Raw genomic sequence first — 19,272 nt, 5'->3', positions numbered from 1 at the left:
TTCTTTAGCAATAAATATTTCCCCCAGGACTTAAAATTCTAGCTTTGAGAAACACAATTAAACTTGTCCTTCAGAAACAAAAAGCTAGCAAAAATGAACAAGAAGGTGATGTTCAATCATAAGAGACGTTAATCCTCAAAGGTTTTCTGAATTTTGCAGGGCTATCCTTTTTTTTTTTTATCCTTACCCTGGGAAACCCTGGTGGCGTAGTGGCTAAGTGCTACGGCTGCTAACCAAAGGGTCAGCGGTTCGAATCTGCCAGGCGCTCCTCAGAAACTCTATGGGGCAGTTCTACTCTTCCTGTAGGGTCGCTATGAGTCGGAATCGACTTCACGGCACTGGGTTTGGTTTGGGTGTATCCTTAGCCTGGTGGTGCAGTGGTTAAAAGCTTGGCCACGAACCAAAAGGTTGGCAGTTTGAATTCACCAATCACTCGTTGGAAACCCTATGGGAAAGCTCTACCCTGTCCTATAGGGTTACTCAGTCAGAACTGACTCTATGGCAACAGGTCTGATTTGGTTTTGGTTTATTCTTACCCTAGGAGTCCTGGTGGTGCGGTGGTTAAGCGCTCAGCTGCTAACTGTAAGGTATGTGGTTCAAACCCACCAACCGCACTGAGGGAGAAAGATGTGGCAATCTGCTTCCTTAAAGATTACAGCCTTGGAAACCCTATGGGGCAGTTCTACTCTGTCCTATAGAGTCGCTATGAGTCAGAATTGACTCGACAGAAAAAGGCTTGGTTTTTTTTTTTTTTTTGTATTCTTACCTTGATGTTCCCAGGTAGTACAAATGGTTAAGTGCCAGACTACTAACTGCAAGGTTAGGAGTTCAAACCCACCCAGAGGCGCCTCAGAGGAAAGGCTTGGTGATCTGTTTCCAAAAGGTCCCAGCCTTGAAAACCCTAAGGAGCAGTTCTACTCTGCACACATGAGGTTGCCATGAGTCAGAACTGACTCAATGGTAACTAACAACAACACCACTAACTGAAGGGTTTGTGGTTCAACCCCACTGTGAGGTGCCATGGGAGAAAGGCCTGGTAATCTGCTTCCATAAAGATTACAGCCAAGAAAACCCTAGGGACTTCATTTCTACTTTGTAACACATGGCATCACCATGAGTCACAACCAACTCGATGGCAACAGATTTAGTTTTTTTATTCTTACCATTTTCTCACAGGCAGGCTTATCTACAAAAAGGAGCACCAGTGGTGTAGTGGTTAAAAGCTCAGCTGCCTCCCAAAAGGTTGGCAGTTCAAATTCACCAGCTGCTCCTTGGAAACCCTATGGGGCAGTTCTACTCTGTCCTATAGGGTCACTATGAGTTGGAACCAACTCGAGGGTACCTAACAACAACACAACATCTATAAAAAGGGGCTGACTACTTTGTTAGCCACGGCAGGTGGCGCAGTGCAACGGAGAGCAGTCACTCTGAGACTGTTTGGTAATCTGTAAGCTAAGAAAATATGCTTCCCTTGCAGTACTGCTGTGAAAATTAAATGGGATATTAAAGGAACAGAGCAGTCCTTAGGTATAGGAAACTGGCATTTTTAACAAGTACTTTGACAAGTGTATTAAGGCTGGTGCCTTCACCAGGCTGTGTGGCCCAAATAGGGTCTGAGCAGAGGACAGAGGAAGAACCCAAGGCCAGCATTTTAGCATCACAGCAGCCACACTGCCTGTTCTGCTCTCGCCAAGTGCCCTGCTTCCAGGAGCTGGGCTTCCGTCTGAGGCCCCAGCATTCATTCCTGTCTCTGGTTGTAATTCTCCTCTAGGGCTGCTACCAGAGTGATCTTCCTAAAATACAGACCTGGCCAAACCTGGCAATGCTGCTCCCTGATCAAGGGCACAGGCTTCCGACCTCAGGTGTCTGCCCTTCTGGCCTCCTCTGTCTGCCTGGGTCTGCTCTCACCAGATGGGGTCTCTAGATTCCAGCCAGTCTGGTTGTTTCATTCAGATTTCAGCTTCAATGTCACCTCCTCAAAGAGGCCCTTCCTAATTACCCAGTCACCCCTAATGACAAACCTATTTTACTTTTCTGTCTAAAACTTCACAGCTGCCGATGTTCCCCTATTTGTGTGTTTGTCTCCTCCCGTTAGAAACTAAAGGTAGACAGCTTGCTTATTGTTCTTTCTCTGCCTTTCACAGTGCCTGGCACATAGTAGGCACTCAATAAATGCATGCTGAATGGATGACCATTAGTTATTGGTCTATACCATTGGAAGCCTCGACAAAGTTCTCACACTAACCCGCTGCCATCAAGTCAATTCCAACTAACGGCGACCCTATAGGACACAGTAGAACTGCCCAATAGGGCTGTCAAGCAAGGCCAGATTAAGGTATGTGAGGGCCCTAATACTTGATAACCTGTGGTACCCCCTCCTCTGCTTACTCACGCATTCAAACTAGATATGTGAGTTATATATATACACGTGTGTGTGTGTGTGTGTGTGTGTGTCTTAGTGATCCATGATGTAACTTCTTTTAAGTGTGACTCTAATATTAATGACTGAACGCAAAAGCATTATATGCCATTTTAGTGAAAAGGGGTGAACTGGATTACAAAATTTTTAGTGGATGCCCATATACCACATTTTCTACAAAAAGAATATTCCACATATTCTACAACAAAGAAAATAAGTCAATTTACTTGTTTCAACAATCAGTGTAAAATTCTGTTGGTCTCCCACAACAAAAAATTCACTTTCACCAATTTTGCTTTAAACAGCTCATACTTCAGTTTTGATGCTCGTTTTGTAGTAAATGCTATAATTATAGATGAACAAATGAAAAGATGTCATAAAAGAAAATTTCATGATCAGAAAATAATTATATTTTATTTTTAGATCTTTCATCTCTAACATGTTATAACTAAAAACATTTTTCTATTCTTCGCTCTTATAAATTCTTCAATAATTTCATCACAATTAAGCTGCCAAACAGTATCTACTTCCGTCCGTAATAAGGATGATAAATCAAGTCTTTCTTGAATTGTTCTCATATGTTGAGGGTTTCTGAGTCTCTTTAGGGATGAAAATGAGCATTCTATTGTGCAGCACTGGTGTCACAACATTTAAGCGCTCAGCTGCTAACCAAAAGGTACGCAGTTCGGACCCGCCAGCTTCTCTGTGGGAGAAAAGACCTGGCAATCTCCTCCTGTAAAGATTAAAAACCATGCCAAAAATTGTCACGAAAGGAGAGACTGGAAGGGCTGACTCATTAGGGGGAGAGCAAGTGGGAGTATGGAGTAAGGTGTATATAAACTTATATGTGACAGTCTGACTTGATTTGTAAACGTTCACTTGAAGCTCAATAAAAGTTAAAAAAAAAAAAAAGGCCAAACCTGTTGCCTTCGAGTTGGTTCTGACTCATAGCCACCCTATAGGAGAGAGTAGAACTGTCCCATAGGGTTTCCAAGGCTGTGATCTTTAAGGAAGCAGACTGCCTCATCTTCCTTCTATGAAGCACGCTTGTAGGTTCAAACTACTGACCTTTCGTTTAGCAGCCAAGTGTTCAACCACTGTGCTACCAGGTCTCCTTACCTAGGAAACCCTATGGGGCAGCTCTGCCCTATCATATAGGGTTGCTGAGTCAGAATTGACTTGTCCACATATAACAGAAACAACATCGGAATGAATCTCTGCCCAACTCCTAGATTCTTTAATGTGTAAGGAAAGATTTCAGAGATCCGTAGATGTGTTAAAAATAAAAGAAAACTATAACATAGCAGTTTTGGTAGTGGCCCCCTCTTCCTATGATCTAGATAGATTCTACACAACAGCTTCCCAGCAAAGGCTCTGCCTTCCATCTTTCTCTCAAGTGAAAAGAGAAAACCTCCACTTCGGAGCTTGGCTTCTCCTTTGTCATCGTGGCTAGTGAGTTTAGGGGAGGTATTTTTTTTAGGAGGGCACAAAGCTTTGGTTTACAGAGCATTACAAAAATGAAAAATCCAAATTCTAGGCTGCCGGGTAGGAGGCCTAAGTTATGTAAGGAAAATCAGGCCCCTGGTGGCTGGCCTCCTGAAGACAGAAATACATTCTTCCTCCAAAATGGTTTCTGGCTTTCTGGGCATACACATGCCCAGGATTTACTGATAAGAACACAACTCCGAGGGAGGAAAAGTCACTCCAATACACACCAAGTGTAGGCGCCACTTATAGAACGGAACCCGTTCTCCTAAACTGAGATTTTGTTGTTTTTTAAATCTTCTCCAATCCTTTTTTCAAGCTTTCAGGCTACCCCTGGCAGTAGCTCTTATTACCTACAACGGATAGGTATTTCGTCCTCTAAACCACTGGTGCTCAGCTTTGGCTGCATCACGGGGGAGCTTTAGAACCCACCAATGTCAAGGCCCCACCCCAGGCCACTTTAAACAGAATTGCTGAGGGCAGGGCTGGGTGCTAAACCGCCCCAGGTGATTGTACTGTGCAGTCAGGGTGGAAGATCGATGCACTAAAGGTGACTGGAGGAAAAGAGGTGAAGATACGAATCTGGGAGGAGCCAGAGTCTGCCCCAGCAGATGGGGAAAAGGCTCACCAGAGCATGTATGGTGTGGGTGTGTGTTCTCTAAATAAGGAAGGGAGTGCGGCAGAGACAAGGTGAGGCTCCTGTGGGCTGCCAGCTTTTAACAACAGGAAATGTGGTAACAACAAGAAACGTTTGCAAACTCACAAATGGTTCTTGGCAAGAGAAGACAGGTGCGATACCAAGGCAGGGCTTGTTTAGCTTTTTAAAGTTTGGAGGTGGGAGAGGAAAAGAGATTTGCAAAGAGGTGGAAGACATGTGAGGAAACTGCCTGCTGAGGAGTAGGAGATGGGTGGCAGCCAGGAATGAAGTCAGCTGGTGGAAGGGGTGGGTAGGTACTTCCACTACCACAAGGCAACGATTCTCCATCTTTTCATATTGCTGGTTTACCTTCAAATGGAATTTTTTCCTGGCACACGTAAAGCAATTAAAAAACTTAAAAAACAAAACAATAAATAACAGCAATGCAGATCCTAGTACACCAGTTGAAATGCGGGAAAGGAGGGCAATGAATGAGACCTATTGCTCATTCCAAAACCAACTATCAGGTGAAAATGAGAAATTTCACCGACAAATGACTAATTCTATACCTAGACAGAGAACATGGTCCCTTCCACATATCCTCCTATATTTTGCATATGAGATCTAAATTATTTTTCTTTTAACATGCCATGCATGCCTCTAATTACAGCATACAGCACATCAAAATAAAAAACAAAAAAATACCCAAACCTGTTGCCATCGAGTCGATTATGACTCATAGGGACCCTACAGGACAGGGTAGAACTGTCCCATGGAGTTTCCAAGGAGTGGCTAGTTAGTGGATTTAAACTGCTGACCTTTTGGTTAGCAGCCAAGCTCTTAACCACCGCACCACCAGCTCTCCCATCAAAGAGTAGTATTTTATTTGCCAGTCATCCTTGCAAAAAGAGTGCAAACTCCTTAAGGGCAGGGACTATGTCATATTCTTCACTGTATTCTCAGGACCGAGTAGGTGTTCAATAAATGATTATATCTAATATAACGATTTATTCACCAGACTCGCCTATCACATCTCTGCTTGTGTGAAGAATATAAAGCAAATTAAAACAGACACTCCCAAACTTTCTTAACCTCATCACTATTAACACTTTGGGCCAAATAATTCCTTGCTGTGGGAGGCTGTTCTGTGCACCACGGAATGTTTAGCAGCATCCCTGGCTTCTCCCCACTACATGCCAGGACACACGCCACTCTCCCAGTTGTGACAGCCAAAAATGTCTCCAGACATTGCCAAATGTTTCCTGAGAGAGGGGCAAAAGTCCCCCCAGTTGAAAACTGCTGCTCTAGATAGAAACAGTGCAAAGCAGAATAAGCCAAATTGATGTGGGAACATTTCAAAAATGGCTTTCACCCTATTACTTGCTGGAGCTAACAAGACCGTCAAGAAAGAAAAAGCATATGACTAGCGTATGATGATTCTCTGACCACAGGCCTTGCCATGTTATGGGCAGAAGGAGAAAAATTCTTTGTATTCTTCTCACAACTGTGGAGATGCAAACGACTGAGGCTAATCCAAGCTTGGCAGTTTTCAGGATATGTGGGGCTGTGAAGATACATAAGGGTCCAAATGCCAAACGGCCTGTGGTTATAAAACAGTATGAAAGAAGTATGTTCACTGTCAGCGGTGGGCTGTTTATTATGAATTGTAACAAGGAGAACAATTTTGAAAATGCTGTTGAATATTTATTAAAAGAAAAGTTCTACAATAACTCAGGTCCTGACATGCTACTATTAGCAAATAACTCAGCCAGTTGGAAAGGTTAAGAACTGTGCTGGCAGAAACCATTAAATTAAGTGTTAAGTTTAATAGCTCAGTGTTTTATTTTTCTCAGCAACCGTAGGATTTAACAATCGTGTTCCAAGCATCCCAGCACAATGCCTGAAAAGCTGTTATCCGTATTGTACCCTTTTCATGAGGCTCCAAACTTTATTTCAATTTTACTTTGAAGATGTTGAGCATTTTAGGTTGATGTTAAAGTCTAAAACGTACATTTTGAGCAAGGTGGCCATTAAAATAAAGCAAAGGAAAAATATCCTAACATTATCTGATAATATATAGCTACTTATCAAGATTCATGATAGGCCTTTTCTTCAATTATGTTTTTTTTTTTTTTTATTAATGAAAACCTCAACATCACCAACCTCAATGCTGGGTTCTCCAAATGACACTGTTCTAATTTTCAACCATTTCTATACTTCTTAGAGCAGAGCAGCTTCATGATGCGTTCCACCATGACAGGTATCTTGGCTGGCCTCCGCATTTTTTTTTTTTTTTTTTTGCATTAAAGGCCTATCCTAGCTTTAATTAAGGGCCCACGCAGCAGAGTCAATATAAAAACACAAAAAGTCCCATCAGTTTAATTACAACAAAAAACCTCAAAAATGGAAAATTGAGGGAGGAGGGGAAGAGGCCCTTGGGCCAGTGGCATGGAGAGCCCTGCTCATGGTACCAGGCCTGGCCGCAGGGCCCCCCAGGTATTGCTGTTGCTACAAGGTCAGGGGACAGCGATTGTCCTGTAGGAGCCACCACTCATCTGAGTTGGAGACCTTCACTTCTTCTAGGGTGTGCTCAGCTTCTGCGTGCCCTGGATCTTGTCCAGCAGGCCAGGGATGAAGGCCTCAGTGGGTTTGTAACAGTCAACCAGCAGCTCCTTGACCCTGGCAGCCCGGGTATCGTCACTCTCTATGTCCAGGAGCTTGCCCACCTCAATCTCCAGCTCTGGTGGTTAAGTGGTTAAAGCAATCAACTGCTTACCAAAAGGTCAGCAGTTCAAAACCACCCTCCACAGGAGAAAGATGTGGCAGTCAGCTTTCCTAGAGATTTACAGCCTCAGAAACCCTATGGGGTTGCTATGAGTCGGAATAGACTCAATTTGGTTTGGTTTCTGTATTTCTTATCAATATGTTACATATAAGAAAAATTTACAGTAGACAGTTAAGTATTAGTTCCTAACACCTGAAAAGGAAGCATATCTCCGTAAGTTCTGTTCATGAAAATATTTATATTTTTCTCTGTGTGCCTATTGGTAAATATAAGCATGTTTAGGACTCTGAAATATTAAGCATGTAATTCTTAAATCCACTAGGAGAAAGAACAGACACAATATGCAAAAGTACTCTATTCAATCAAGTTCTAAAGGTACACATAATTATGGTATTCAAATTAGATTACTAATTTAGACTTGTTCTATCAAGTACACTAACATAAAAGTGTCTGAATAAAATTCAGGGGGAATAAAAAAAGAGGTAAAGAAAATTTAATTACTCTCTTGAGAATATGAAAACCAGTACATAATATTAAAATGTATACTCAGGGAAGGATTAGTAGGAAATGTGGCTTAATTATTCATCTTGGTAGTGAGTAATAAATATAGTAGTGTCAACTCACCTCACGAGAATACGGTCTCTATGCTCTGGATTATCATATTTGCATTTGGATGAAACTGGGACACATGAGGCATGAAATGGTCAAATTAATCTTCATTTTACTTTATCTGACTTTTCTCACATATCGTAAATACAATAAACTAAAAAAAGCCCACAAATCCCATCAACGAGTGGATTTGGACTCCTAGCAGCCCTATAACACAGAGCAGAATTGCTCCATAGGGTTTCCAAGGCTGTAAATCTTTACAGAAGCAGACGGCCACATCTTTCTCCCAAGGAGCACCTGGTGGGTTCAAACCACCAACCTTTCAGTTAGCAGCAGAGTGCTTTAACCACTGCGCCACCAGGGCTCCTAAATGCAATAAAATTATATATAAAATATTCTATTACTTTATATTGTTATTTAAATTCTCATGTGCCTGTATTCTAATTTTTCAGCTAGATTGGACTGAAGTACTATAATACTCCATGTGTAGTGATAATTACCAGAACTAAGACAGTTGCCTAACATTTTTATGAAACTTTTAAAAATGTATAAATATATTATTAAAAATAAAATCAGCAACGACAACAAAAGAACAACCCACCAAATGTCACAAATGCATACGCCTCTTTGGATTCAACTCTTCCTACCGAGCTAAAACGTAAAATTTGCACCATGAAACCTGAAATTGAGACTCGGGGATAAGTATTGGCGCTGGTGTTTCACTACTTGCTAGAAATTGCTTTCATCTGGAAATGGCCATTTAGCAAGGCTCTTAGATATTTTCTGTGAGATTAAAAAAAGTAACATTATAAACTTTGTTTTCAAACAGTAATAAAATTCTATGTCCATTTCATAGTTTTGACATTACTGTACATGAAGAGCTAATATCTCCTTTAAAAGTAGCAAAATTAGGTAAAATCATAATTTTAGAATATTAGGAGCCAAAGTGTAAGTTGTAAAACTAAAATAAACCCGTTTAGATTTATCCTGCATCATTTTAGTGTGCTCATTGACGGATACAATCAGATACGCTCTCTATGGAGACCAAGCAATTTATGCACCAGGAAAGTGATTCCATCATTTTTTTCCCACTTTCCCAAGTGCCTGAGCTCTGCTGTCAGTGAAGGAGAAAAATGAATGGAGAAGAAAAACAAGAAATGACAATTCCATCCTGTAAACAGCTTATGGGCAAGGATCATGCTTTATCTGAGATTTTATTCCTTCCTCCTTCCCTCCCAACCCCACCCACCTTCCACACATTTGACAGGAACTGACAGCTCTATGGCAAACAGCCACTATCATCTAGGTAGGTACAAGTAAGTGACAAGGCAGACCTGTCCCTTTGCTGTCTGCCTTTCCTTCTATTCTGTTTCTTTCTTCACTCTACTCCCATTCGATCAAGTACCTCATTCTGCTTTGCCTCTGGCTTCTGCCACTTTGTGTCCACACACTTGTCAGAAACTTCTCTCACTTAATCTACTATCCCATCTTCTTTTCTTCCATCTGCCACCTTGGCCTTCATCTTTTTATTATTATTATTATTCTACACATTCTCCCAGACAGTTTGCAACCGTACTGATTTCAGATCCACAGAGAACTCGCAAACCTTGATTTCCAGCCCAGCCTGTATTGAATTCCAGAACCCCTGGCTCGTACAACCACCAACTGAACATCAAGCCCTGCATGTCCCTCTGATAGTCACATTAGATAAACCCACAACTGAACTCATCATCTTCCCCTACAAAGCTGTTCCAGCCTCTATATTCATTACATCATCAATGGCACCTCTGTCCATTCTTCTTCCCAAGCCAGAACCTGGGAATCAACCTGAAATTCACCCATTCCTCCCTGCTTTTCCCCCTCCCTCTGCTATTCCCACTCTTATCAGTCTTAGGTCAGACCTTAAATCGGCACTAGGATTTAATTGCACTTTTACATGGCTTCCATTCTCCATTTCCAACACCCCCCATCCATTCACTACCATACACCCAGAGTGACTATTCTAAAAGGACAACCTACCTGCTGCCATCAAATTGATTCTGACTCATAGCCACCCCATGTGTTACTGAACAGAACCGGTTCGTGGGGTTTTCTTGGCCACAATCTTTATGGAAACAGACCACCAGGTCTTTTTCTTATTGCTGGGTGGGTTCAAACTGCCAGCCTTTAGATTAGTAGACAAATGCTCAAATTCAACAAGACCAAATATGGCTCACAAGGCCCTTCCTAAAGTGGTTCCAGCCTCTCTCTCTCCAGACTCATGGATAGTCCTCTCCTGTGCCCCAGCCACATCAAAAGACTAGCTGTTCCACACAGAATTACCGTATAACCCAGAAATTTCACTCCTAGGTATATACTCAAAAGAATTAAAAGCAGAGACTCAAAGAGATACTTGTATACCAATGCTAACTGCAGCATTGTTCACAATACCCAAAAGGTAGAAACAACCCAAAGATCCATTAACAGATGAATGGATAAACAAAACATAACATATCCATACAATGAAGTATTATTCAGCCATAAAGAAATGAAGTTCTGATACATGCTATGACACAGGTGAAGCTCAAAAATATTTTGTTGAGTGAAATAATATAGACACAAAAGGACAATTATTGTATGATCTTGCTTATATCTAGAATAGACAAATGCATTGTGTTGTTAGGTACCTTCAACTCATAGCAACCCCATGTGACAGCGCAGAACTGCCCTCATAGGGTTTTCTAGGCTGCTATCTTCATGAGAGATGATTGCCAGGTCTTTATCCCACATAGCTGCTGAGTAGGCTTAACACGCCAATCTTTCAGTTAGCAGCCAAGTGCTTAATGCATAGAGACAGAAAATAGACTAGTGGTTACCAGGGGCGGGGTGGGGGGAGGGTGGGGAAAAGGGGTTACTGCTTATTATGGGTACAGAGTTTCTGTTTGGGGTGATAAAAGAGTTTTGAAAAAAAAAATTTGTGATGGTTGCCAAAAAAAAAAAGATGAGCTATTCGAACTGTACTCCCTGTTCCCTTTGTTCAGAATTATTTCTCCCAGCTCACTCCCATCCTTGGTTGCCTGGTATTCCCCTACTCACTCTTCCAGACTCAGATCGAGCCCTGCTTCCTAAGAGAAAGTCATCCCTTGGTGTCAGGTACCCCTTCAGTATAGCTTCTCTAACCCACTGTTTACATATGCTTGTCAGTATCTTTTTCTCTTATGAGACTGAGATCGTTGAGGGCAGCGACAGCAATTTTCTTATGTCTGAGGATTCATCACTTCACAACATGCCTCCTATATCGATATGTATATGGGGAATGTATACACGAATAAATATCACTCCAACTAAATTTGACTCAAACGCTACCAAGCTGCTAGTGACAGATTATATGTGACGGAGAAGTTCACAGCTCTCCTTCTAAGGTATCAGGGAGAAAATAATAAGGCCATTCTGGTCGCGATTCCCAACTGCTGAATGCAGAGGGTATGTTACAGCTGTGTATAGCTATGTGAAAGATGGGCTTTTTTTTTAACAAATAAAAAAAGAAAAATCATTGTGCTTTGTGGTTTTATTGCCTCTGACTTGTAACACGAACTGTCTCAATATTAAAGCTTCCCAACAGCTTCAGCATGTTTATCCACAATAGGGGTGACGGAGGAATGGGTAGGGTCAGTGAGCGGAAGCACCATTAACAGTTAGGACAGAACTACTGGGAGATCGGATGCCCTTCATCGGATCACCCTTCATTCCCAAGAGAATAAACCCACACAGAAGCTTTCATATGTGACTCAGGACTCTCTAAAGACTAAAATGGCAGATGGCAGCAATGTGGATTTAGTCACACCTTTGGGAATTTTAGAAAATCACATGAAGGTGACCACTTGCAGATGAATACATGATAAGGTATACAGAGACTGGGCCAGCTTGGCGGGGGTCGGGGGGTGAGGGTGGGAACGGGGACTATAAAATTGGAGAGGGAGCTGCAAAGATGCTGGTGACCAATTAAAAACTTTTTTTTTTTTTTTTTTTAACTTGCCCACTCCATAAGGTTCACAGGGTTTCAGGAGCTCTGTATTTTAAGTAAAAACCAAACCCAAAACCACTGCCGTTGAGTCAATTCCGACTCATAGCGACCCTATAGGACAGAGAATTGCCCCACAGAGTTTCCAAGGAGCGCCTGGCGGATTTGAACTGCCGACCCTTTGGTTAGTAGCTGTGGCACTTAACCACTACGCCACCAGGGTTTCGATTTTAAGTAAAGTCCTCTAAAAAACCACTTGTCATCGAGTCCATTCCAACTCATGGTGACATGGTATCACCAAAGGCCCCTGTTAGGGCCAAATTTCCCTAACCTCTGCAATAGTCTATGTTTAGAAAATTGATTTTTTTTTATTACTTTTTAATCACTCACAGGTTTGAAAATTACACAGTCCTATAAAAAATTAAGAACAAAGTAGTGATGTCAACAAGATATGCCAAAATATTTTAATAATACACTTTTTTTATAATTGAAACCTCCAGGGAATATGAAGAAGTTATTGAACAAATGTTGACTCCAGTGTGAAATCAAGAAAAAATAGTGGTGTTGCTTAGAGGAAGACTAGGGTTTTGAAAATATTACACGATGGTTTAAATCCCACCTTTTTACTCTACACCTAGACTGGTGTTAGATGGGTTACAAGTCAAATATGGAGGATTCAATGCAATATTCCTAACTGAAACAACACACTTGAACCTTACTTTTCAGACTTATGCATTTGTTTCCTTTAAAAACTGTGGTGTCATTGTAAATGTCAGATGACACTGTCATAATGTGGTACTTCCATGACAAGTCATCACTGATATCTTTTTAGATTTAAATAAACTTCTCTTTTTAAAAAAAATCACTCAAAAAAAAAAAAATCTGAGGTCTCCACACTTCTTTCTTTTATGAAAATGATGCAAGCAGATGACCCCAAATGCAGTTGGCATGCCTCTCCACCGTGCTCTATTATCAGCTGAAGGCTTTATGCTTCCTATTTCACAAAGTCAACAAGTGGTTTTCTTTTCTGGGCTGGCTGAAGGAACTAAACTTAAGTTCTTCTTCCTTGAAGATATGGCGATACCACTTCCCATGCAGTCAATGCCAGTTGCTGGCCATGGGCAAGAAGGTGAGCATGTGCCTTCCCACCATCCCTTCCAGCTCTATCCCAGGACTGCTGTGGGATAAGGCAGGATTAGACTACTTTGAAAAACACAATATAGTGCACCGATGCAATACGGCTTAACTATCATGAAGGCTCCAAAGCTGGAGGCAGCAGAGTGTTGTTAGGAGCACAGGCTGAGTCAGACAGCCCTGGGCTTTCCACCTTGCCCCGAAACTCAAATGTGACCTTGGACAAGTAGTCTGACTTTTTAGGTCTCTGTTTCCGCTTTTGCAAAAGATGATGATATAGAAACCTACCTTATAAAGACATTTTGAGGATTAAAACAAATACTTTATGTAGAGTTCTTAGCATGGCAGGCAGCACACGATAAGTGCTCATGATAGCTATTCCAATTGTTACCTAAAAAGATGACCAGTAAGGACTAGGAGGCCCTGTGTGGCACACGACTACTAGGTAATAAATTGGTGGTTGGAATCCACACAGAGACACCTCAGAATACAGGCCTGGTGATCTGTTTCTGAATGGTCACAGCCTTGAAAAGCCTATAAATAGGAAAACTGAATGAACAGACAAAGGGAACCCAGGGTAGAAATGAGGAGGCTGCTATCACATTGTGGGGATTACAATCAATGTCACAAAACAATCTGGTGGATAAATTTTTGAATGAGAAACTAATTTGCGCCGTGAACTTTCACCTAAAAAAAGCAGAGTAAAATAACAAAAAAGTAAACGTGGTAGGGGGGATACTATGGAGCAGTTCTACTTCGCACACATGGGGTTGTCATGAGTTGGAATCAACTTGATGGCAACTAACAACAACGATTAGAAATGTGGCCAGATAAATCATACTCAGAGCTGTCTGCCTCCATACCCACCCCATACCCCCTGCAGTCAGCAATCTCCTAACCTTGTGGGGATGCCTCTGCGATGTTGCATATTACCTACTTGCTTATATAGCCAGAGACTAGTGTCCTCCATCCCCTCAATAGCAACTCACAGATACATGAGGCACGAGCTCTAGAAATATAATCAGCTCCCAACTCCCCAAGCCCAAAGTGAAAAAAAAAAAAATTCAAAATAGTCGATATGGCTGGGGAAAGTAAATGATCTTCATTCCCTTATATCCATGTTAAAATTCTTGCACACGCATCTTCTGACAACAAGAGAATGCTGGATGTCAGAGGAAAATCAATTTGAAGCCACTAAAAAAAATAACATGGACAGGAAATAAAACAGAACTATATGTAAATTCTGAAGAATTAGTTAAAAGTAACTTGTAGACCTAGCTCAAGTCACAAAAAAAGAGCAGGAGAGACTTTTACTATAGAATAACCCAGAATAGAGGACCGTTTGAAATGTAACTTTTGACGGAGTAAAAGGGAATATCTGTTCTCTGAAGAGGATGGCTGAAATTGAAGCAGAAGTTTCAGAGAGGAGCGAAGACTCAGGGGATGACAAGCACTCCCTTTGGCACACTGCAACTCTGGTACGTTTCCCCAGGCACACTGAGACACCTCCTGGAAGCTCGTTACTCAGAGTTTGGACTTAAAAAAAGTAAAGTCTACATAGGACACTTGTCTGAAAGTATCTTTCAGTGGTAAGATACATTAGCTAAGAGGCTAAACATTAAATCAGTCTGTGCACAGCCTGTTGCCTATGCTCATTATATATATATATAAAAAAAAAAAACCAAACCCAGTGCCGTCGAGTCAATTCCGACTCATAGCGACCCTACAGGACAGAGTAGAACTGCCCTATAGAGTTTCCAAGGAGCGCCTGGCGGATTTCAATTGCCGACCAGTTGGTTTGTAGCTATAGCACTTAACCACTACACCATCAGGGTTTCCAATGTTCCTTATATAGCAACTAGATTTTAATATCAAGGAAAATAAATATTTACCAAGGGCCAGAACACCATGTAGTATCTGGATGATAACCTAAAAAAGCCACACACACACACACACACACACACACACACACACACACACACACACACACACACACACACACACACACACACACACACACACACACACACACAAATAGTGGCCACTTAATCATACCCAACCTCTGGAAGTCTGATGAGAAGTTTAGGTGGCTTTGGCAACTTCCATCACACTAGGTCTAAGGCCTAAAGAAAGCATGCGTATTTGATGTGAAGTACAAGTTATTCCCGTTGCTAAATAAACAGAAAGATGAGTATACAGAATACAAGATAACGCAAAGTACAAAGGCTCTCTCTCTGCCCGAGGGGAGTTCCCTGGCTAGGACAGAATTCACAGGCAGGGATAAGGCTGTTTGCCGTTGATTGCTGCTGCTGCGGCGGCTGCTTGTGGCAGTAGGTGGTGGTTTACTTGGCTGTGTGTGGATGCCTGCAGCTACATCAGCAAGCAGGAAATAAAATGGGGAGGGCTGTCCTCCAGTGTGAATTGTAACACAGTATCACTTTTTCCTTCTTGAGTCTCTGAATACATGATAGCTGAGCAACAGAATCCACTTAAGACTTGGAGAAAATTCACTTCATCTGTAGGCACCTCTACCATGACCTAGGAAGTATGTGACCATACCCACTGAATCAATTCCGACTCACAGAGACTCTACAGGACAGAGTAGAACTGCCCCATAGGGTTTCCAAGGAGTAGATTCCAACTGCTGACCTTTTGGTTAGTGGCTGAGCTCTTAACCACTGTGCCATCAGGGCCCTGTGTAACCATAAGTAAGTTATTTAACAACATTGTTGTTGCTGTTAGCTGCTGTTGAGTTGCCCCCGTCTCATGGTGATCCCATGTTATTATAACAATATTAGTAGCTCCTACTTTTTTTTACTCAGAGAGGCCTATGGTGTGGGGGCTGGTAAGCATTTTGCACACCTTAGTGTTTAACTTAAATTTCTTCATCTGTCAATTGAAGATAATAATACCACCTATTTCACTGAGTTATTATGAGGATAAAAGGAGAATATATGGGGGGAAAAAAAAAAAAACACCTTGCAAGTTGAGACCGCAGACTCAAAAAGAGCAGGGTTGTGAAACAGAAAGACGTGTTAAAATATCAGCTCCTATTTCTACTAATTGATCTCCTAAGGTTCAGTTCCTCATCTCTGAAGAGGAGACGCAACCATGTATCTCAAAGGGCTGCAGTGAGAATTAAGCTGGTATCTGCCTGGCTAGGAGATGCCCAGTAAATGTTTATGCTCCTTTCCTATCATACATGTGAGCTGCTCTCTTAACCTCTGCCATAGCCATTCAATGTCCATAATATCCAAAGACACATTTCCCTTAATAGCAATGATCATTTTCGCCAGAGTGAGCTTAGTAATATGCCAGACACTGATTCACCAGCTTTTCATCCATGAACTCGTTCAGTCTTCACAACAACCTTTCGAGGCAGGTACTACTGTTACCTGCATTTTATAGATGGCAACACTGAAGCATTGAGGCACAGAGAGTTTAGATAACTTGCCCATATTCAAACAGATGATAAGTGACAGTGATGGCAGCCAGCTCCAGAGTCTATCTTCCTAAACATGATGTAATACAGCTTTCTGGTCAACCTGGATTTTTTGTTTCATTTGTTTTTTTCTCACAAAAAGGAGATTCCATGTTTAGATGTAATATTTTCTAGAGATAAGCACTGGATGCACTCACAAACTACAATATGTAGATTTGACTAAACAAGCCAAGAGTCACTTCTGAAATAACATTTTGCTTTTGTTTTAGAATTTTTTTTTAAACAATGATAACACATTTTTAAACAAGTTATTGTAACTATATGCTGAGGTACTATAAACAAACGCAGTTCTCTCTCTAAAGATTACCTAAATAAATTTTACTTTAAAACATTACGCCCCGAAGTTTTGGATCAAACAGCAATTTCAAGTCCAAATCAAGAAAAATAGTAGCTCAGTTTTAATATGATCTGTTTTATTTAGCTAATAACTCCTACATCAAATATTCGAAATATTCCCCTTATGTTTACTAACCACTGCCTAAGACAGTTACACAGCAGTACTGTGTGGTATTTCAAAGTGCTCCTTTTGCAAATTTAATCAACTCAAGTATTAAACATCAATGATGATAATCTATTGCTTTGCTTAAAAGGAATCTCTAGGGAACAGATGAGAAAGAAAGGTTAAAGAAGTCTGTCCTTCAAAGCAGGACAGTCTAGCTACCTATAAATCATGCTCTTTGTTTATTAAGATAATTAAGTCTACCAGTACACTTAACTTTCAGACTCAACAATTATCTGGCACAAACCATTTCTACTTTTTCTAAAACAAAGGCGATGTGTTCAAAAAGGGTCCTCTGCAAGCTCTCTGCACAATGCATGCTATTTTAAAACATGATTTATGTGTCTAATTCCTGGAGCTGCCTTGAAAAATATACTGGGTTCTGCCTTGCATGCTCCCTGTTTGGAGAAGACACTCCAATTTGAAGAGCGCACTCTGTTTCAAGCTACAAGCTGCTTATATCATAGTCAGCATTTTCATTAAATACCGTTCAAGCTGGACTTTAAACAAATGGAATGGAGAGCCACAGCTGCAGCCACTGCAGAGAGACAAAGTTATCCAGCCTGGAGGTTTCTTACGTAAGAGGCGCAGGACAATCGGGTGAAATACAAATGTCATCATCTGAATCCTCTTCCTTTAAGACTTGTCCACATTCTTAAAGTTGATGAAACCACAAGCACAGAGCAGTTTTTTGCTTTTATTTGCCTTACAGCACAAAACGCTGGGTTGACATATAAGTTCTGGGTTTTTTTGTTGTTGTTGTTTTTCCCTAAAGGACTGGTCTCCAATTATGGAAACAGTGGCAACTACTGCCTAAAAAAAAAAAAAAAACTGCCTAGGAGAGAGTAAACCAGGATGCCTGGAAAGCCTGGAGGCCTGAGATGGAATGGTTTAGCTCCCACCTGCTAAGACGCATCTCAGTCCTGGTCATTCAACGTATCACCGGAGTCACTCCCCCAGGGCTTGGAAGAGAGATGACAAGACCCTGGCGCGCCACACACACAGACACACAGACACACAGACACACACACACTAGTCAAGGAGCTCGTAATCTGCAATTAGTAGCAGGCGAAATGCCCTCAGAGCACCTGTCCTCTCCCAGCATATTTCCAACTGACACATTCGTCCAGGCGCTGAAGGCAATTCGCCTTGGACTCCCTCCTCGCGCGCCGTGCCCCGCTTCTTCACACCCTGCTGGAGCCCAGCTAACAAGAGAGAAGAGGGGTGCTCTTCGCTTAGGCACCCAGCACCCACTCCTGGCTTCCACAACATGAAGATGGTAAAAACGGACCCCTCCTTCCCACTGCTCCCTCCAACTTTAGAAACTACAATCAACTTACTGGGACACAGGGAGCAGGGAGTCTTCCTGGGGATCACGCTCCGAGGCAAGACCCGCAAACTCCGGCTCCGCGCAGCGCCACTGGCCGGGTGCTGCCCGGGTGGCGGCAGGGGACGGTGCAGGGCGAGGCGCTACCGCTCTGCACCAGCCTTCTTGGCTCAGCAGTGCCTTGCGCCAGGCACTCGCTAGGGCGCACTGCCCGGCGGCGGCGGGGGTAGAGCGACCGAGGCAGCACCGGCTGCGCGGACCCCAGCGCTGCAGCTGCCACTGGCCCCGGAATGCGGCGCTCACAGCTCCTGGTGCGTGTCTCTGGCTCTTGGAGAATCGCAGCTTAACGAGAAACACAGCGACCGAAGACCCAAGGCGCTGCTGCCAGGAGAGTGGCCAGCCCGCTCCCGGTCGGTCCGTCACCTCGCGGGCGCGCAGGCGGGCGACCGAACCTGCGAGCACCGCAATCCGCACTCCTCGCCGCGCCGCGGAGAATGACAGGCGCTGAGGCGGAGCACCGTGCCGGGCGCGGGGCGCGAGTGCGCATGATCCCCGCCCGCTGCGGCACGTCACGGGGGAGGGAGGGGCGGGGAGGGGGCGAGATGGGCGGGGCCGGGATGGGGCGCCCGGGCGACGACCGACGCTGCCCCTGCTAGCCCGCCGGAAGGCACAGGAAGTCTCCCACCTGGGATTTTCAGAACCCAAAGCTGTAGAGTTTAACTTGTTTGTCCCCAGAGTGCATTGTACCTTAAAGAGCGCTATTTATTCTAAGTGATCCTTAGGGTCCCGGGCGAGCCCACACCTTAGCTGTAAAGAGCTCCGATTTGGGGAACAGTGGTCCTCAACCTTGGCTGTGCATTAAAATCACTCGAGAT

At 42.8% G+C, this 19,272-nt stretch overlaps 1 protein-coding gene across 6 annotated transcripts in view; it reads right to left on the bottom strand.

The window, feature by feature from the left end:
* The window catches only part of PAG1 (phosphoprotein membrane anchor with glycosphingolipid microdomains 1), a 200,697-nt gene that overhangs the window by 158,673 nt on the left and 22,752 nt on the right, over positions 1–19,272 (bottom strand). For 5 of the 6 annotated variants that reach the window (XR_007513343.1, XM_049854471.1, XM_049854472.1 and 2 more), the window contains exon 1: positions 18,411–18,910. The exons of the other annotated variant lie outside the window; for it this stretch is intronic. The gene's annotated coding sequence lies outside the window, so the exon portion shown is untranslated. Of the gene's footprint in view, positions 1–18,410; positions 18,911–19,272 lie in introns of those variants that run through there. 6 annotated transcript variants of the gene reach the window in all.

The sequence above is a fragment of the Elephas maximus genome, chromosome 15 (genome assembly GCF_024166365.1).
Source record: "Elephas maximus indicus isolate mEleMax1 chromosome 15, mEleMax1 primary haplotype, whole genome shotgun sequence".
Classification (NCBI taxonomy): Eukaryota; Metazoa; Chordata; class Mammalia; order Proboscidea; family Elephantidae; genus Elephas; species Elephas maximus.
Note: the sequence above shows the minus strand (reverse complement) of the source record. Positions and strands in the feature narration are given on the sequence as shown.